Source organism: Vombatus ursinus, unplaced genomic scaffold, assembly GCF_900497805.2.
Source record: "Vombatus ursinus unplaced genomic scaffold, bare-nosed wombat genome assembly UNPS02014791.1, whole genome shotgun sequence".
Lineage (NCBI taxonomy): Eukaryota > Metazoa > Chordata > Mammalia > Diprotodontia > Vombatidae > Vombatus > Vombatus ursinus.
The window spans coordinates 6,862,294-6,884,571 of NW_020954569.1; positions in this window are offsets into that span (position 1 = coordinate 6,862,294).

Consider the following 22,278-nt stretch of genomic DNA (forward strand, 5'->3'; position numbering starts at 1 on the left):
TATACTTTTCCCTTTAATTATTTCCATTTTTAAGATGCATTTTAGAGGTGTAAAGGACAATACTCATTTCTATGGCACTTTAAGGTTTAAAAAGTTTTCTCACAACCCTGAAGGAGGTAATACAAATATTTATCTCCATCTTAAAAATGAGGGAAGAAAAGCCCAGAGAGGTTAGACAATGTGCTCAAAGACACACACAGCTGCAGTCTGAGGGGATAGGCATGGAAGAAAATTAGAAGGTCAGTAGGAAAGGTCTGAAAGATGTGGGGAAGAGAGGACCATGGTCCAGCCCCAGCCCTGGCACAGTCCCAGGGAAGCACCTGCTTTTGGAGCTCTTGGCCCACAGAAGGTAGGAGATCTAGTGACTGATCAGAGAGGGTATTGCAGGGATCTCTTTGATGTTGCTGAGGAAAAATTCTCTTGCTTTGCCTGTGATTGGATCTGGGTCACATTCCTGGGCAGCTGTCTTGGGGAGATGAGGAGTGCTGACCTGGTGAAGCTTCTGGTGGCAGTGGAGAGGGAAATCTCCTCACAGTTCTAAGGCAGAAAAGAGTGATTGTGGTCACTCATAAATCAAAGCACAGGACAGGAAAGGAGTAAACATCACTCCTTTGATCATATCACCTTGAAAGAATGGAAAATTTACAGGTCCCTAGAAGTATCTCTGAAAACAGGTGCACAAAACCCCCAAAGTTTGAGTCAGTCACTGTCCACACTAGAAGCAGAGCTCTACCTTAACAAAGAGTTTAAAAGTCAAGTAATTGGCTGGGAACATGAGTGAACAGTGTAAAAAAAAAACTCAGACCATAGAATCTTACTGTGGTGACAAAGAACATCAAAATATACAACCAGAGAAGACAATAAAGTCAAAGCTCCTACATCCAAAGCCTCCAAGAAAAATATGAATCAGCTCCAGGCCATGGAAGAGCTCAAAAAGGATTTAGAAAAGCAAGTAAGAGAAGTAGAGGAAAAACTGGGAAGAGAAATGAGAGTGATGCAAGAAAATCATGAAAAACAAGTCAACAGCTTGCTAAAGGAAACCCAGAAAAATACTGAAGAAAATAACACCTTAAAAATAGCCTAACCCAAATGGCAAAAGAGGTCCAATAAGTCAATAAGGAGAAGAATGTCTCAAAAAGCAGAATAGGCCAAATGGAAAAGGAAGTCCAAAAAGTTACTGAAGAAAATAATCTCTTAAAAAGTAGAACGGAGAAAATGGAAGCTACTGACTTTATGAGAAATCAAGAAATTATAAAATAAAACCGAAAGAATACAAAAATAGAAGACAATAGAAAAACAACTGACCTGGAAAATAGATCCAGGAGAGATAATATAAAAATTATTGGACTACCTGAAAGCCATGATGAAAAAAAAAGAACCTAGACATCATCTTTCAAAAAATTAGCAAGGAAAACTGCCCCAATATTCTAGAACCAGAATGTAAAATAGAAATTGAAAGAATCCACCAACCACCTCCTGAAATGGATCCCCAAAGGAAAAATGCCAGGACTATTATAGCCAGATTCTAGAGTTCCCAGGTGAAGGAGAAAATATTGCAAGCAGCCAGAACGAATCAATTCAAGTATTGTGGAAACACAAGATTTAGCAGCTTCTACACTAAGGAATTGGTGGGTTTGGAATATGATATTCCAGAGGTCAAAGGAGCTAGGATTAAAACCAAGAATCACCATCCCAGCAAAACTGAGTATAATGCATGAGGGGAAAATTTATATTCAATGTAATAGAGGACTTTCAAGCATTGTTGATGAAAAGACCAGAGCTGAATGGAAAATTTGACTTTTAAATACAAGATTCAAGAGAAGAATGAAAAGGTAAACAGGAAAGAGCAATCATAAGGGACTTATTAAAGTTGAACTGTTTATATTCCTACATGGAAAGATGATATTGGTAAACTCATGAAACCTTTCTCAGTATTAGGGTAGTTGGAGGGAATATATATATATATGTAATATATATATACACATATACACACACACACATATGTGTGTGTGTAAAGATATGTATATATATATATAGACAGAGGGCACGGGGTGAGTCGAAGATAAAGAGATAAAGGAATATCTTAAAAATAGAATTGAGGGGTGAGAGGAATATACTGGAAGAAGGAGAAAGAGAAAGGTAGAATGGGGTAATTTATCTCACATAAAACAGACAGAAAAAGCTTTTACAGTGGAGGGGAAGTGGGGGAAGATATGAGGGAATGAGTGAATCTTACTCTCATCAAATTTGGTTTAAAGAAGGAATAACGTACACACTCAATTGGGTATGGAAATCTATCTAATTTACAGGAAAATGGGGGGGTGGGATAAAAGAGGGGGGATGATAGAAGGCAGGGCAAATTGGGAGGTAATCAGAAGCAAACACTTTTGAGGAAGGACAGGGTCAAAAAAGAGAATACAATAAATAGGGGGCAGGATAGGGAAATATAGTTAGTTTTTCATAACATATTATGGGAGTGTTTTGCATGAGTACACATGTGTAACTTATGCTTGCCTTCTCAATGAGGGTGGGTGGGGAGGGAGGAAGGTAGAGAATTTTGAACCTAAAATTTAAAAAGAAACAAATGTTAAAAATTGTTTTTACATACAACTGGGAAATAAGATATACAGGCAATGGGGTATAGAAATCTATACTGCTCTATAGGAAAACAGAAGTGGAAGGGGATAAGAGAAGGGGGGAGGGTGATAGAAGGTAGGGCAGATTAGGGGAAGGGTTATTCAGAATGCATGCCATTTTGGGGTAGAGGGAGGGGAGAAATTAGGAGAAAATTTGGCACTCAAAATCTTGTGAAAGTGGATGTTGAAAACTAAAAATACAATAAATTAAAAAAAAGAAAAATGGCAGACATATTTACCCAATATAAAATATTGTTATAGAATTACAGAACTTTGATATTGGAAGGGTCATTATCTTGTCCAAGTTATAGCACAGGAAAAATGTCCACTACCATATATCTCACAGCTCTTACCTGAAGTTCTCTGTGGAAAGGCAATTTCTTCAATATACAATTCTACTTTCAGATAGAATCATTAAAAAATGAACCCCTTATACTCAAATACTAAGGTGGATTAGTGATTTTATTGATATAAATGTTGCTTCAAATGAAGATCATCAAAGCCTATCCATGTCAGTATGTTGCTTATTCACAGCCTCCCAGAAGTTTTCCACAGTGAGAACACTAATTGACTACTGAAAATACAAGAAAACCAATGCAACAGAGTAAACAACTTGGAAACCACATCAGAATAGATTTAGGAGCAGAATCAAATTATCAGCACATCAGGAAAGCTCTCACTGGGTTGGGAGAAAAGTAAAGGTTCTAGAGCAGCAGCTGCAGACCCCATAGTTGGGAGCCTGTGCTAAGCTCCAAGCTCCAGGGGAATCCATGAGTGAGGTTCAAGACCTTAGACAAGGAGGTAAGCAAGCTGTTTGTGAGGCATAGTGAGGTCACTCCTCAGCAGCCCCACACCCAGCAAGGCCTGGCCCTTCATTGCTAACCAGTAGCTTGCTTCTGCTCTCAGGGTCAGACAGCATAGAGGTCCAGTATCCATAGCAACCCAGCAGCAAGGCCCCACCACTGAGGCAGGCCAGCTCCAAAAACCCAAACCCAAGGGAGGCCAACAGGTAGTCCCCACAACTGAGTACAAGCTAGCAGGAAGGCCCTCCCTCCAGTGTAAGTCAGTAGTAAGTCTTTGAGGTCCAATGAAAGCCAGCAGCAAGGCCCTGAGGCCCTGCACAAGAAACTTGGGACAATGCAGGGACAGAGCCCAACTCTCACCTAAAAATGTCATCACAAAATAAGCAGAAAAATGCACAAAAAAATAAACAAACAAACCAAAAAAAAAAAAAAAAGAACTTGACTCTAAAAAGTTACTATGATTAAAGGGAGGTTCAAAGCAGAAACTTAGATGAGGACAACAATGCCAAAATGTCTACACATGAAAATCAAAGAAAAATGTAATCTGATCTCAAGACCAAAAAAGAAATACTGAAGGATCTTAAAAAGAATAAAAAAAAAATCAAATTAGAGAAGTAGAAGAAAAATGGGGAAGAAATGAGAGTAATTCAAGAGAATCACAGAGAAAGATTAAATAGTTTGGTAAAACACACACACACACACATACACACACACACACAAATGAGGAAAATATTTACAAAAATTCACCAAAGAAAATAACTCCTTAAAAATAGAATTAGCCAAATGGAAAAAGAGGTACAAAAGCTCGCTGAAGAAAATAATTTCTAAAAAATTAGTATTTGGCAAGTGGAAGTTAAGGACTACATGAGACATCAGAATACAACAAAACAAAATCAAAAGAATCAAAATATAGAAGAATATGTGAAATTTCTAGTTGAAAAAAGAACCGTTATGGAAAACAGATCTAGGAAAGTTAATTTAAGAATTACAGTACTACCTGAAAGCTATGATTTAAAAAAAAAGTCTGGAAAACATCTTTTAAGTAATTATCATGATTCCTTCGCATGATTCCACACAAAATTTGCCCTGATATCAGAGAACCAGAGAGAGAACAGAAATTGAAAGAATCCATTGATCACCGGTCCCCAAATGAAAACTCCCAGGAACATTGTAGTCAAATTGCAGAACTCCCAGGGCAGAAAGAAAATATTACAAGCAGCTAGAAAGAAACAATTCAAATATCATGGAGCTACAGGCAGAATTAAACAGGATTTAGCAGCTTCCAAATTAAAGAACTGAAGGGCTTGGAATATCATTTTCCAGAAGCAAAGGAGTTAATATTACAACCAAGAATCACCCACTCAGCAAAACTGAGTACTACACTTCAGAGGAAAAAATGATATTTAATGAAATAAAGGATTTCCAAGCATTCCTAATTAAAAGGCCAAAGCTGAACAAAAAAAAAAATAGGCCAGATGGATTTACATGTGACTTCTACCAAACATTAAAAAAAATAAGTCCAATAATATATAAACTATTAAAAAAAAACATTTAAAGGAGTCCTACCAAATTGTTTTCATGATAAAAATATGGTACTGATACCTAAACCAGGAAGAGCCAAAAGAGAGAAAGAAAATTATAGACCAATTTCCCTAATGAATATAGATGAAAACATTTTAAATAAAATATTAGCAAAGAGATTACAGCAACTTATCATAAGGATAATACACGATGACCAGGTGGGATTTATACTAGGAATCCAGGGCTGGTTCAAGTTTAGGAAAACTACCAGCATAATTGACCATATTACTAACAAAATTAACAGAAATCACATGATTATCTCAATAGATGTAGAAAAAGCTGTTGACAAAATATAGGACCCATTCCTGTTAAGAACACTAGGAGGTATAGAAATAAATGTAGTTTTCCTTAAAATGATAAGTAGCATTTATCTAAAACCATCAGCAAGGATTATATGTAATGGAGAAAAGCTAGAAGCTTTTCCAATAAGATCAGTGGTGAAACAAGGATGTCCATTATCACCACCATTATTCAATATTATACAGAAATGTTAATTTTAGCTATACAAAAAGAAAAAAAAGAAATTGAAGGAAATAGAAGAGTCAATGAGGAAACAACATTCTCACTCTTTGCAAATGATATGATAGTATATTTAGAGAATCAACTAAAAAACTACTTGACCTAATTAACAATTTGGAATTTGATATTCCGGAGGTCAAAAAAGATAGGATTACAGCCAAGAATTACCTACCCAGCAAAACTGAGTATACTCCTTCAGGGGAAAAAATGGACATTTAGTGAAATAGAGTGCTTTCAAGCATTCTTGATGAAGAGACCAGAGCTGAATAGAAAATTCAACTTTCAAATTCAAGACTCAAGAGAAGCATGAAAAGGTAAACAGGGAAGCTAAATCATAAGAGGCTTATTAAGGTTAAACTGTATAAATTCCTGCATGGAAAGATAATATATGTAACTCATGAGACCTTTCTCAGTATTAGGGTAGTTGGAGGGAAAACAAATATATGTATAGATATATTGATAGAGGGCACAGGGTGAGTTTAAGTTGAATGAGTGATATCTGGAGAATAAAATTAAAGGGTGAGAGATGATTATACTGGGAGAAGGAGAAAGGGGGAGGTAAAATGGGGCAAATTGTCACACAAAACAGACAAGAAAAGGGTTTTACAGCGGAGGGGAAGTGGGGGAAGGTAAGAAGGAATGAGTGAATCTTATTCTGATCAGATTTGGCTTAAGGAGTGAATAACATACACACTCAATTCGATATGGAAAGCTATCTTACCCTACAGGAAAATAGGAGAGAAGGGCATAAGAGAGTGGGGAGGATGAGAGAGGGGAGGACAGTTTAGGGGAGGGGGTAATCAGACACAAACACTTCTGAGGAGGGACAGGGTCAAATGAGAGAATGGAATTAATAGAGGTGGGGTGGGATAGGATGAAGGGAAATATAGTTAGTGTTCCACAGCATGACTAATTTGGAAGTGTTTTGCATGACTACACAAGTGTAAACTGTATCGAGTTCCTTGCCTTCTCAATGAGGGTGGGTGGGAAGTGAGGAAGGGAGAAAATTTGGAACCCAAAGTTTTAAAAACAAATGTTAAAAAAAATTTTTTCACATGCAACTGGGAAATAAGATATACAAGCAATGGGGTGTAGAAATCTATCCTGATGTACAGGAAAATAGAAGAGGAAGAGTATAAGAAAAGGGGTGAAGGGGCATAGAAATGAGGGAAAATTAGAGGAAAGGGTATTCAGAATGCCCATTGTCTTGGGGTTGGGGAGGGACTAGATGGGGAGAAAATCTGGAACTCAAAATCTTGTGGAAGTGAATGTTGAAAACTAAAAATAAATAAATTAATGAATATTAAAAAAAAAGAAAATCAAATTAAGAGTAATTGACAACCTAATGAAGATCTTGGAGAACAGATAATGAAACATATCTGTCATTTAATAGCAAGGAGAATTGCTCCACTCCTAAATTCCATGAAGGCAAAGTTGGTCATTTTTTTTTTTAGTTAAAGGTGACTTTGTAAGCAGCAGTAAGAAGCAATATTCCAACTCTCCCTCCGGGATTAATATGTCAAGAGATTTAGATGAAATTAGAGCAAGTGGTGGAGAGGAGAGCCAGGTGTATAATGTTGCCATAAGGGAGCCAGGTTTCAATGAAGGCAAGTAGAAGGAGTATGAGAAAAAGAGGTCCAGCTTAAAGGTAAGTTTGTTCAATGTAATCGGAATCACAGAGGGCACAGCTCTGGTCTGATCAGGATAGAGGACAAAAAACAAATAAACAAACAAACAAAAAAAACTATCACTTTCTTTGTCTTGGGAAGTCATTGTCTTAAGGAAGAATAAGATTCTGGTACCATAATTGTCTTTCGATACCATGTATGGTCCAATGGAAAGAACCCTTAGTCTGGAGTTAGAGAACTTGAGTTCAAATCCTACCTCCAAATCATTACTTTCTGTATAAAATTTTTACTTAATATCATGGAGTCTCAGTTTATTTATTTGTAAAATGAGAGGATAAGATAAAATGTCCTCTGAGCCTTCCTAGAAATTGGTTTGAAGGCCATTAGAACTTTATAATTATTGGTTTACTAAATTTATCCCATAATTTTAGACTACTTAGATATATTTTTGACCCTTGCTCTGACATCGCATATATTAACTGTTCCTTTCAGCCTTACATCATCTGCAGGTTTAATAATCATACCATCTGTGCCTTTATCTAAGTCATTCATTTTTAAAATGTCAAAATAGCCCACAGGCAAGGAAAGATCACTGGGGACTTGGACATGAGACTATGAATGAGCATTGTTGGGGGGTTCCCCTATGGAGCATAGTATATGCTCTTGAATTAAACTGAATTCTACAAACTCAATTATACTACTTTGATTATACTATCATCCTACCTAAATCTATGTGTTTTTTTAAGTACTACAGGCTGCCATTTTTTTCTGAGTTTTAGGTATTTTATGTCTATCTTGTCCCCTGTAATGTCATTCTCCTAACTCTGTTTAAAATGAAATTATAGTGTGAGCAGTCCTTGATAAAGTCATGGTGATTCAGAGATTATCACATTTCTTGATTCCAGTGCTATACCAGGAGGCCACGTAAAGCTTATAGTTTATGGCAGAGATATCAAACATAGGTATTGCCCTCATGTAGCCTAAAACACTTCAGAGTATAGCCCAAACAGAATTAAAATGTAATTGAGAAATATTTTACAAAATAAAAATATAACAAAATAGAGAACATTAATGTGGTTTTCCAAGCCAGTATGTAGTTAGCAATGATTCTTTTGATTTTCATCATGTTCTCCAAAATTTATCATCCTACAAGATCACTTCAACCCTGAAACTCATACCTCCTTAGTTTACCCTTCCTTTGAGCCCCTTCCCTCCCTCTGATTAAAGAGAGTGGACTGTGGAAAGATCCTCTCAGATCCTCCATTTAAGGCGGGTGACCAGGGCAGTCATCTCATACTTTCCACCTGGCTATAGCCATAGATTTCATCATGGCTCCTTGTCATTTCCCCTGCCCTTCCCTGTCTTCTACTCATTTTTGGGGGATTGGGGTGATAAGGGTTAAATGACTTGCACAAGGTCACACAGCTATTAAGTGTCTGAAGTTAGATTTGAACTCAGGTCGTCCTGAGTTCAAGGTCAGTGTTCTATCTACTGTACCACCTAGTGGCCCCCTCTACTCACCTTTGAACTTATTTTTTATATATTATTTGCCACCATTATATTGTGAACTCCTTGAGGGTAGAGACTGGCTCTTACCTTTCTTTGAATCTCCAGGGTTTAACACAGTGCCTGTCATATTGCTTATTAACTGAGTCCCTCTCTATTATTTCACTTGGAAATCTCATGATTTCCCATGGCTTCAACAATCATCTCATGATGATGATTCTCAGATCTATTCATTGAACCCTAAACTCTCTTCTTACCTCTAGTCTCATATCTCCAATTACCCACTGAATATCTCCAACTGGACGTTTCATAGACACATTTAGCTCAATATGTCTAAAACCAAACTTATTTTTTCCCTCAAAACTTTCCTGTCTTCCTAATTTCCCAATTACTGTAGACTTTTTTTTTTAGTAATTATAATCTATTTATTTTAAGATCTTGCTTTTTTTAGAATTTTGACTTCCAAATTCTCTCCCTTCCTCAAGCCACTCCCCTGTCCATTGAGAAGGCAAGCAATATGATATCAGCTATACATGTCAAGTCATGGAAAATTTTTCCATATCGCTATGTTAAAAAAAAAAAGAAAGAAAAATGAAGCAAGTGGAAAAAAAGTTTGCTTTAATCTCCATTCAGTGTTCATCTATTCTCTCTCTAGATGTGGCTAGCATTTTTCATTGCGAGTCCTTTAGACTTGTCTTGGACCATAGTATTAATTAGAATAGCTAAGTCTATCAGTTGTTCATCACTGTAATATTGCTGGTACTGTGTACAATGTTTCCTGGTCTTCTCACTTTGCTTTGCAACAGTTCATATAAATCTTTCCAGGTTTTTCTGAAACTATCTTCCTCATTATTTCTTACAGCTCAATAATATTAGATCACAATCATACCCCACAATTTGTTTAACCATTCTCTCATTGATGGGCATAACCTCAATTTCCAATTCTTTGCCACCACAAAAAGAGATGCTATAAATATTTTTGTACATATAAGATCTTTTTTTTTTATTTTTCATTAGTCTCTTTTAGATACAGACCCAAAGATGTTATTTCTGGTTAAAAGAGTATGTACAGTTTTGTAGCCTTTTGGGCATAATTCCAAATTGTTCTCCAGAAAAGGACCATTCACAACTTACTGTGAAGATTTCTACAATTCTCAAGTCACCCAGACTAGAAACCTACATGCCACCCTAAGCTCCTTACTCTCATGTCCCCTCTTCCAATTAGTTACCAAATTCTGTTATTTTGACATCCTTAATGTTTCTTGTTCTTTCCTCTAACAGGACCCCACACTAATGAAGGCTCTCATTGCTCAATGTCCAGACTATTGAAAGAACCTATTTGTCAGTCTCCTTGACTCAAGTCTCTCCCTACTACTATCCATAGTGTATTCAGTTGCCAAATTGATCCTCCTAAAGTACATGACTAACCACGTCACCTTCTTTTCATTTAATTTCAGTGTCTCCTTATTGCCTCCAGGATCAAGTATAAAATACTCTTGAACTTTTACAGCCCCTTCCTACCTCTCCAGTCTAATTACTCCCTATTCTCTTCCAAGTAGTGGAGTGGCATTGGTCTCTTTACTGTTCTTCTCACATGATAGTCCATCTCTCAATCCTGAGTATTCTAACTGATTGTCCTTTATGCCTGGAGCTGTCTCCCTTCTCTTCTTTCTTTCCAGCCTTCCCTGGTTTCCTTCAAATATCAGTTGAAGTACCAACTTCTTCAAGAATTCTTTCCTGATCCCTCTTAATGTTAGTCAAAACCTTATTGACTAATTCCAATTTAGCCTGCATTTATCTTGTCTGTACATAGTTGTTAGCATTTTGTCTCCTTAATTAACCTGTGAACTACTTGAGAGTAGAGACCATTATTTTTCTTTCTTTTTTTTTAAACTTTCTTTCTTCTACTGATTCTTAGTGCAGTGAGTGACACATAGTAGGTGCTCCATAAATGGCTTTTTCTTTGACTTCATGGAACAGTTCTCCCCTCATTCTTCCATCTGACCATTTTTCTCAATTTTTTTTCTGATTTTTCATCTAAATCATGGCCACTCATAGAGGTCCCTCTAAAACTCTGTCCTTGGCTCTCTTCTCTTTTCTGCTTGGTGATCTCTTGTATTCAATTATCTTCTCAATGCACATTATTGTCAGTTCTATATATCCAATCCTAACCTCTCTCCTGAGGTTCAACTCTCTTTTGGACATTTTGAAATGGATATCCAGTAAGCATACCAAACTCAACCAGTCCAAATTAGAACTCATTAGTTATTAGCCCCTTTCCACTGGAAAAAAAAAAATTTCCATTTCCAACACTTAGCTGTTGTTGGCTTAACACCACCCTCCTCCCAGACGATTAGGCTGGTAAAGTTGATGTCATCCTCAACTCTTTTCTTGTACCCATTTCATATATTCAAACTGTTGCCAAGTCTTATTGTTTCTGCCTTTACAATATCTCTAACATATGTCTCTTTCCCTCCACTGAAACAACTCCCACACTGGTGCAGGGCCTCATCACCTCATCCCTTAGTGTCAAAATGTCTCATTGCTTTGTCCCCATGCCTCAAGTATTTCTCCACTCCAATCCATCCTGCAGTTAAGTCTAATTGATTTTCCCAAAGTTCAGGTTTGACTATATCACCACTCCCCACCCCATTCAGTAAGTTCTAGTGGCTCCCTATTGTCTCTACTCAAACAGCTGACAATCTGATAGAGGCTTTCATCTAGACTCACAAGGGGATAGCACTAGACTCACATAAAGACTACTGTAATTTCTTTTGGGTGTCTCTTTCTGCTTCCTGTCTTTCCCCATCCAATCAGCTGTCAAAGTAATTTTCTCCAAGTAGAGTCTTCAAGAAGCTAAAAGGCATGGTGTATACAGTGATAGTGGATTATTAGACAGGAAAACTTCACTTCATATTGAACCTGAAACACTGAAATCTCTTTCAGCCTCAATTTCCTTATGTGCAAAATGAGAATATTAATAGCAAACACTTCCCAATGTAATTTTGTACAAGGGTTATAAAGCACTTTGCAAACCTGAAAGAATTAGATAAATGCTAGCTTTTATTAATGTTTGACTTCTTCAGGCTATACTCACCAAACTCCAGTGGTTCCTTATTATGCCCATGATCAAAGATAAAGTTGTCTGTTTGGCATGAAAGGCTCTTCACGACCTGTTCCCTTCTACATTTCCATTGCCTCCTCACTTTCCTGGCTACACTCAAAAATCAGTTTAAGTACTATGTTCTTGCAAGAGCCCTTTGCTGTAACCATCCTCTCATCCCCCAATCCCTCTTCCCTTTGAGACACCTTTTCATTTACTCTGTATATATCTTGCATATACATAACTATTTGTATGTCTCCCCCATTAGAATGTGAGTTTCTTAATTAAGGACTGGTAACTTGTTTTACCTTTTTTAAATATATTCATAGTGCTTAGCAGAGTTCCTGGCTTATGGACTGGCTCCTTGAATGAATGTAAAATAAACAGATATCATTTTATGTAAGTACTAGAGATGGACAATTATATATTATAATTTGAAGGGCACCAGAGAGACCTCTCTTGCTAAAAAAAATTTCTCCTATGCCACTGTCATAGCGCTAAAGATTGTCCAAAAAGTAGGAATTTCTTTGGTTTCTGAAGACTTTTTAAAGTTTCACTAAACCAGATATTTCAGAAGTAGATAATTACTTTTTTTTTAACCTTGTTTGTGCTTCCTAATATCACTGAACATCATTGTGGAATTGAGGTGCCAGGCCAGGTGTACTATAAGGTGAACAATCATCATCATCATCATCATCATCATCATCATCATCAATCAATCACTTATTTTAAGGTTTAAAGATAATTTTCCTCATAACCAAACTTGAGTAAACATTATTTCATTATTTATATCTGTACCCCAGCAACAAGCACAATGCCTGACACATAGTTGGTATTTAATGAATACTTACTAAATGATTGAACACTGAAGTCTTTTTTATTCCTTCTTTTTAGGAGTTATATTTTTCCAAAGGATAGTAATGGTTATAAAGCATGTAATTTACTCCATTCTCCGTAGGCACTAATAAGCCATTAATCTAATTCTTTACTTAAACTGGGATGGTATTTCCCTTGACAACAAAATACTGGTCAAACCCCCTAGGATGAATGCTCATTTGTGTAGTCAATTGTGCTGTGGTTTATTCCCCTATGACAATGGCTTTGTGGGCCCGGAGGATTTTCCTCATTATTTTTTGATTATGTCTTCTTTGAATGAAGTTTTGACCTTTCCTCCAAAGAGTTCATCATAATCAAATAACATTTCTCAAATGCTCACATGCCAGTTGTTCTATGCATGGGAGGTGACATTTCTTTTGAGGTTCTGTTCTATTCCCCAATTACTATGACATTTTTTCAAGCTGTGAAAATGCCTTGGTTCTGCCAAGAAAGTTTAAAAGTACATTTTCTCTGCAAAATGGAAGCCATAACCAAATTTAAGTAAAACAGAGCTTACTGCTTGGTTCTAAGGTAGTCCACCTCTGCTCCTTGAGACATTATCACTGGGGTAACCCATCTCCTTAATTACTTATACAAGTCTCCTTTGTTAAACCAGTGTCATTTTATTTTATCATAAGGTCTTCTTAATAGCATTAAAAAAGACACATAAATCACCTCCAAATCAATCATTAATTTAAATAAGCATTTAAAGTTGACCTTGACTAAACGTACTGATTGTACAAATGCTTACTTTTGGTCGGCTGATGCTTTCCAGTCTGGCAGCTTCTTCTCCTCCTCTTCCTTCTCCTCCTCCTCCTCATTCTTCTTCTTCTTCCTCTTCTTCTTCTTCTTCTTCTTCTTCTCCTCCTCCTCCTCCTCCTCCTCCTTCTTTTTCTTCTTCTTTTATTTTACATTTTTCCCCTCACATCCCAAGTCTTCAAAGACAAATATGTCATATGTCCATCACAAAACATTGGCCACATGCTATGAGCAATGAGCAATCACAGGGGATCTTGGAGTTGAAGAGATTAACTGATACCAGTAGAATAGTTAAAGAGCCAGCAATGTTGATATTTTTTCTTTATTTTACTGGCATTATCAGAGGGCAATAGAAAGTCACCCAGAACATAAGCTGGGGCACCATTCTTGCATTTTCCTAAGAACAGGTATGGAAGAAATTGAAATTAAATTACAGAAAAGTAGGAATCAGGATAACTTTTCCAAAGATCGAGAGGTCTACTGAGAGGGGAGCAGGGATCCAAATCATCAGAAACAAGAGTCTAGAAGAATAATCTGGAATAAAAATCTTGAAAAGAGCATGTTGAATACCCACAATCATGTTGAACTATTACCAGAAAGAATTAGAACCAGGTTGATTCCTTCAGGTAGGATATTGAAGTTGCTTTTGTCACCCTTAGCAAGTCTTTAAGGCACTGCCTCCATTATTTCTAAACAAGACATTTTCTCACAAACCCTATTGACTAGCTGATAACTGACAGACTTCTTCACTGCTGTATAACTTGGATGTCATTCATTTGGGTATTCCTTGCAATGGTGCATATCTCTACTCTTCCATCTATGGATTCCGATTTTCTGTATTTTTTTCCCATCAGTTCTTTTATGTAAAATCTGAGTAACCTAATTATTTACTAAAACTCTCAGGATCACTATAAACATAGATTGCATATGCTGGAATCTTTTTTCTCTTTCTATTTAGTTTCACAATTAATTGTGAATGATTCTACAGAACCCTTTTGGGACGTACAGTGAGATGTCATCTCACTTGAGACCTGGGTGTCAAAGAACAAGGTACTGAAATTATTCACCATTTTCATTTTTTAATGCTTGCAAAGCATCCTTTTAATAATCTGTTCTAGAATGTTTCCATAAATCTAAGTCAAGTTTACTAATTTATAGTGTGCAGCCTTCATCATCTTCTCTTTTTACAAAAATACAGACAGCTGTCCTTTCCAATCCAGCAAATAATCAAACCCCAGGTACCTATGAATTCTTGACTTTTGATAGTTTCATTTCACTTCATTACTGGCTCTAGCACTTTCCTTTCTACCAATGCAAATATTAGAAGAGTTGATATGCATGATGGCTGAACAACCTGCCTTCTAGGTTCATTTACCTTTCCAAGTCAGAATGACACTGCCAGTGATCCTCTAAAAAACCCTGGTTTGAATTCAACAGCAAAAACAACAAAAACACTTTCTAACCCCAATTCTGTTGCAACTATGTAGCATAAAAGATAGAATGTTACACCTCACATCAGGAAGACCTGAGTTCAAATCTAGCCTCAGATATTTTCTAACTCTGTGACCCTGGGCTAGTCACTTTAACCCCTGCCTGTCTCAGTTACTTCAACTATAAAGTGGAGAAAACAATAACACTTATCTTCCAGGGTTATTGTGAGGATCTAATAGATAATATTTGTAAAGCACTTGGCACATAGTAGGTGCTTAATAAATACATTTTCCCTTCCTTAAACATGCTGAAATTAGCATTGTAGATACAATAAGAATAGTTTTATTTTTTTAAAGAGTTCAGTGATTCCCAGACTTTGGGAATTAATTACCATTAATTGTTTAAGTTCACACCATTCCCCCTCATTCCCAAATTCTTAAAATGCCAAGCCATATTATTGACTGTTGAGGAAGAGGGGAATATTAAGAGAGAGTGAGGGAAGATGGCAGGAAGAGATACAAAGAGACAGAGAGAAACAGAGACAAAGGTAGAGAGAGTTTTATGTTCCATATATATATGTATGTGTGTATATATGTGTGTATATATATATATGTAATTTAAATTACTGCAATTTGATATTTTGAAAAAAAACACATTTTCAAGTATTTTTAATACTTGAGAAAATTAGGCAAAATTTGTAGTATCAAAATCCAGAGCTGGTCATCCTTAGTATGTGATGCAATTGTGGAAAGTTAGCATTGGAAGGGATGGATCTTAAAAATCATCTTGTCTATCTCCCTCACCTCCATATTGCAGAGAAGGAAATTGAGGCTGAAAGAAGAAAAAAGGCTTGTCACAATACTACTTAGTAGCAGAGTAGAAACTGGAAAATTAGGTCTCCAAACTTCTACTTGTAGGAACAAGTTAATAAATGCTTGTTAACTAACTCCTGAAGCAGGGTTCTCCCCCCATAGTAGCACATTCATCCACTATACAAACAGCCTGGTCTTATTCATTGAAGAGATTTGTAGCTCTCATTCTTCATGGACCATTTTAGCTCATTACTAATCATGTGACTGACTGAGAAGGTGCTGTGTGTGCAATAATTAAATTTATTTTTGTAAGTAATAGCCATATTTTTCAATTTTCATTAATTTAAGCTAAAAATTAAAAGAAGAACAAAAAAAGAATTTAGAGAACACCATTAATAACATGACTTTCAGGAGGGAAAATCAAATGCAGGGAAAAAAAGAGTGATTTTAAGTAATTATATCTCAGATTTTTTTTAAAACATTTTAGACAAATATGCTCTGAAAAATAAAAAAAAGGCACGGGTTTCTAAATGTATACCTGTCTGTGAGCATGACCAGCAACTATTGTACTAACAAATACTATGTGACATCTTTATTTCATTCCCTTATGCTACTTTCCAGGATCTAACCGAGCCCCTCTGAACTGATTAATACCTCTTTTCAGAGAGTGAATTTATTTTCATGGATTTAACAGCTCCAGCTGTCTGCCATTGGCAATAGATATGGATGATCCTCATTCAACTAATTAACCAAATGTAAACTTGTTCCTATGTCATTAATGAATTTTATACTCTGAGATGAAAGCAAAATTAATCTTCTTGGATTAACTGATAGGATGTATAAGTAGTGTTACTAGTAACAGGGAAGCCATGATAATTTATACTATGATTGAATAGAATTTTGCTTGCAAAAACATGTAAGTCATCAATGTCTACTATTATCTGGAAAACCATGTAAAATGTGAGGTAGTTGTAAGAATGGTTTTAAAAGGCTCCCAAAAAGGGGTAGAAAGATAAGTAACTCAATTATATTATAGTGAATTACATAGGAGGAAATTGGGAAAGATCTCTATAAACAGGATTTTACTCCATTATATATTGGTATTTCCATACATGGGTATTCTAACTTATCTGTTGTGTCTTCTGTGTCCAAAGATGATGCTACTTTTGTTGATTGGGGTGTTTCTATTTGAAAAGTAAGATCCATACACTGTTGTCATAGCCGACAAATATACGGAATCTCCTTTGATTTAGAGCTAGTCACTGTTTGTAGAGTTTGGGACTATTTGCATAATATTGACTCTGAAATCTCAGTTGACCTTGACATCATTGTTCAGAGTCATCACATGAGTCTTTTTATCATTAGGCAAATGCATTTTTTGCATCTTGTCTGGCTTACTTCATTTGGTTTGATGACTTAATTCAATTTAAACCATTACAAAAAAATTTCCTTGGCCCAACCAGCTAATAACTTGGCCATAGAAGGTTGCAAAGATACAATTGCTTAAATGTTTTTATTTTCTTTAATATCTTACATATATTCCACCTAAGAGACCCCTGTTTCAGAATAAACTATGTCTGCACTTGATAGGCTGGCTGTCAAATACAAAATTTGATTTTTTTAAAAATTTCTGTTTCTCTGTTATTAAGTTAGGCTCAAAAGAGGGAGGAGATGTGGTTTAGTGGGTAAGATACTGAATTTGGCTAAGTCATTTAAAATCTCTTGGACTCATTTGTATAATTAGTCAGTTGGTCTAGATCAGTCGTAACAAATTCAAATAGAAAGGGGGCAACTAAGCCATAAATAAAGATCCATGAAGGGTGCATATTGATTTAGAAAGTCACAAATTAATATAACATATGTTTTATTGTATATTTATTTATTTTGTTAAATATTTCCCAATTACATTTTAATCTGATTTGGGCCCCAATCCAGAGGATTATGGACCACATGCAGCCCACTGGCTACTTATTTGACATCTGTAGTCTAGAAGATCTCTACCTTGAAGTTTAAAATATATAAACATATTATTCTCACACAGAGAGAATAATGAGTATATAGAGAATAAATAGTTAATGATGTATTAAAAAACTCAAACCCATGTATCAGAAGTGAAGAATGCATCTCTTTCCTATCAAATTCTATGTAAGCCCACAGCAATCTTTAATGTATGTATGTGAAAAATTCCATTCATTTTCGCTTGCAGTCATAGAAAGGACAAAAACAAAATTTCAAAAACAAATATTTAACAGACTTAAGAGATGATTCTAAACTATTAAACCATTCTGTGGCTTTGTGTAATTCATTTCTTCTCTTCTGGGCCTCAATTTCCTTAGTTGACAGACAACGTTATTGAAGAAGGTGACCTGTAAAGTTCTGAAAATTAATTCAAATGAACATGAATTTCTGAGGTACTTCTAAGAGCAAGGCATTTCAGAAGATGCAGTGAATATAAAGATAAATATCAAAAACAGCTCTTGTTCTCAGGATACTTATATCTATAGGCAGGGTACACCATATAAATGCATGAGTACATAAATGATAATATGAGAAAAGAGAGTGATAATAACTAGATAAATCATGGGAAAAATTTCAATACAAGGTAGTATGTGATCTGAGCCTCATTAACTTAAGTTGTATCCGGTACAACCCCCTTGCTTTATCCATGAGGAAACTGAGGCCCAAAGAGATTAATGGGTTTGCTCAAGGTCATATTCAGAAGCTATAACTGCTGATCTTATTCCAGGAACAACTACCAATTAGTAGATCTTCAGTTCAACATTATACCTGAAACATGAATAATGCAGTCACCTTGTTCCTTAGAAGGATCTGTTTAACTTATGATATAATCCTGCCCACTAAGGAAAAATAAATTAGAGCATTGATATGTTCGGTAAAATCAGTCAATCAGTCCATAAGCATGTATTAAGCATGTACTTTGTGCCAGGCAATGTGCTAAAACTCTGGGAATATAAAGAAAGCCAAATGACAGTCCTTGCTCTTAAGGAATTCACAGTCAAATGGGGGAGATGACATGGAAAGAACTATGTACAACAAGCTCTATGCAGAATAATAACGAAATAATCAGCAGAGGGAAGGCATTAGAATTGAGGCACTTGGAGAAGCTTCCTGTAGAAGATGGGATTTCAGCTGAGAAGCCAGAGAAACCCAAAGGCAGGGATGGAGATGGAGAGCATTCCAGGCTTAGAGGATTACCATTGAAAATGGTCAGTGTCAAGAGATAAAGCATTTTTTTAATGCAAACATGTCTATATTCATTATACTTATCATTATTCCAGTTATTCATGATCTAAAGCATGGCTTCATCAGGAAACCTATAATGGAAGAATCATAGGTCTTGATTCCTCAAATTTAATGATTATTTTCTAGGCTTGAGTAAATAACTAACATGTATTTTTATGGGGAAAAAACATGATTAACTATATTTATGTCTTAAAACAATAAAATGATGAAATTTAAGTGCATTTAAAAAATTCTTCTGGTTTTATTGTGTAATAGGAAAGATTGCATTCCATTGACCTGGATAAGTGAAACCAGAAGAAATGTTTGAGAATCAGGATAATATTTTTAGCTGTCAGAACTACAAATGGCTCAAATAATTTAGAGGACTAGATCTTTGAAAATTAGCTTGTGAAGATTACAATTACATGGTGTTATATTTATAGGACACAGGTGGAAAGCCTGATGACTTGTGTGTTTAGCAATAGCAGGGAGGAAGAGATATTCCAGCTGTTTCTTGGCAAGATTAGAGTTGGGGGAATCTGTACAAAGAAAAATGAAGGGAATCAGAGAGGAGATGGATGCATATGAAAAACTGACCACTAAGGAAAGAGAGATTAAATTAGCCACAAACTTCTCCTTGAAACTGGAAATGCAAGCAGTCTGCCCACATATACAGACAAAATAAAATGTACAGGAGAGGTATTTAGAAGGACGGGGAATTGAAATACAAGATTATCTTGCTCTGTAAGAGCTTAATTCTGAATATTGATTTAAAAGATTTTAAAATTAACTTAGAATCTTTTTTATCTACATTCCAAATAATTTGAATATTTTAATATCTTTAAAATTATATTATTAGAAATATTTACTCTCATTAAAAACACATGTCCATACCATTCTTTTTTTTGCTTGTTTTTTCTTGTAATGAATCTTTTGGTTTTTAATTCATATGTATGAAAGAAAAGTGGTGTGGTGTACTGGATATAGAAAGGGCCTTGGAATAGAGAAGAAATAGTTTCAAATTCTTCTGATACAGATGAGCTATATGATACAAGCTACTTGACCTCTCAGGTCCCTAGGCAACTCTTTGTAGTTGCAGAATGGTTGCAGATTTGCTTTGCTAGAGGAAATTTCCTCGGACAGAATTCTACATATCAATAAAATCACAGTTCTAATGCCTATTCCTATTTAATGAAATTGGGGGTCTATCCCACCCCTCTGGGGGAAAAATGCTGAAAGAAGTTTCTAAAGGAAAGTGCTTTGCCTTTGCTTCACTCAATAATATATCCCTGTATGGAGTTAATTTATTTGCCCATTACCAAACAATTGTATCTAATTTTCATGTGTAACTAGCACCAGTCTCTATTGGGGATGGCGTTGGCTGAGTATTCTCCTTACTCTCTGCTTCCAAACCAGAAAGAGAGGAATGATTCCTTCTAGATTTTTCTATCCCACTGGGAGCGAGGGGGGTGGACTCTGCTCTTCTACAGAGGCAGAGATTTCCTGAAGACACTTGATAATAGAAAAAAAAAAAGTATATGAACTTCCTCTTAGAAATACTTCCAAAAAGAGAAAAATGGTGGAGGAAAATCTTTTATAGTTTGTTCTTAGTTCTTAAAGAGACTTTCACAACAGTATTTTTGTCTGAATTCTTCATTCCTTAGAATGGAGTTTTGGTTTCCCAAACTGGTTTGGTCAGCTTAGTCTCTATTTCCAGAGTTTTTGCCTTAATACTCTGGCAGAGACCTTTTTCAATATATTACCTTCCCTTTCTGTTTCATCTCTCTTTGCTTACTGTCACAGAGAGGTTTAAAAACTTCAGTTGCTTGGTGTTCCACTCCCCCACCCTTAGCTCTGAAATTACAGTAATCCAAGTCACTCCCAGAGAGGAAGATCTTCCCTCCAGAACTACAAATACTAGGATTCATAGTTACACTCTGGTTCTCTCTCTCTCAAAATCTGCAGAAGTATCAGTTCCTTTCCCTGTTACATACCTCCCTAGTATTTGGAAGTCTGCAGTTCTTGCAAAATCAAATACAATATACTTGGCATTTGGAATTTTACACATTATGCAATCAAAATAACAACAGTCTTTATTGGAAGGGAGATTATTAACTCAACATCTCAAGTTTTCACTAATGGATATCATTCAAAACAAGCATACATCAACAATATATCCAGAAGACATAACAAAATGAAAAAAAAAACATTATTTGACATCCTATTTCAGCAACCATATGCCAAAATTACCTGAAGAATACATTATGTGCACATGTTAAAGCAGTGTATGCATATCTATGACACAAAAATAAACATAACAGCAAATAAAACAATCATATTGGTAAGATTTCAAACAACAAAATGGGCAAAGCAGAAATATGTGCAAATAGCAAAACAAATCATAGTTAATAGACGGATGTAGCTACAGTACATGAATATTAACATAAACACTAATAACTCTAACAAGAACATAATGTAATATAAACATGTTGAATACATGTACTAATTAAGACATGATAATTAAACATAAGTAGTTACATGTATAGCACATGCTACATAGGAAAATATTACCATTATCACATTGCTACATATATTAATATTTCATAAATTTCCCCAGGTATATCATGTTAGTCTGGTTAATTGTTATATAGCATTGGGAAGGAAGTCTACACCCTAGAGGATTACAGCTGAAGTACTAGGCATAGCATGCTGCTTTTGAGTTTAGTTCACAATTCTGCCCTTTCTCTTTTTCTTCAGATGCTTGAATTTTACAGAGGTGCTCACATTTAAATAGTTATACCTGTATCTAGTTAAAACAATAAAAAGGTCTATTTTTATCGTAGAGCAAAGGTGGGCAAAATATGGCTCCATGGGTCATATCTACTAAACTGTCTGTCTTTGTATGTCCCATGAGCTAACAAATTTGGCCATTGGGACAGAATTTACTGATCCTCTGATCTACAGACACATAATCTTATTTTATGTGGTCATTTGTGCTATTTTTTGAGATTATAAAATTATAATTATATTGAATTCATAAGATTCTGCCTACAATTTGTGGAGCCCTCAGTAGGAAAGAAAGCAAAAAATTTGTGATAGAGACTTAATTCTGTGTATTTATAGCTAGTCAATGGGATCCCCCATGTTCCCTCTTCAACATGGAATCAACATGCAGACATGTAAAGTAAATATTATTAATCTTACATTATTTTTTCTGGGAAGAAATTAGGAAATATAAATAAGGAAATAGGTAGAGATTTCAAAGAAGTGACTGTTAGGAGCAAGTTAGAGGATATTGGGGGAAGTAAAACATTTTGAATATTTTCCTCAGCAGCTTCAGTCTACTCTTACTTATGACTTCAGATAGTCCCCAGTCTCTCC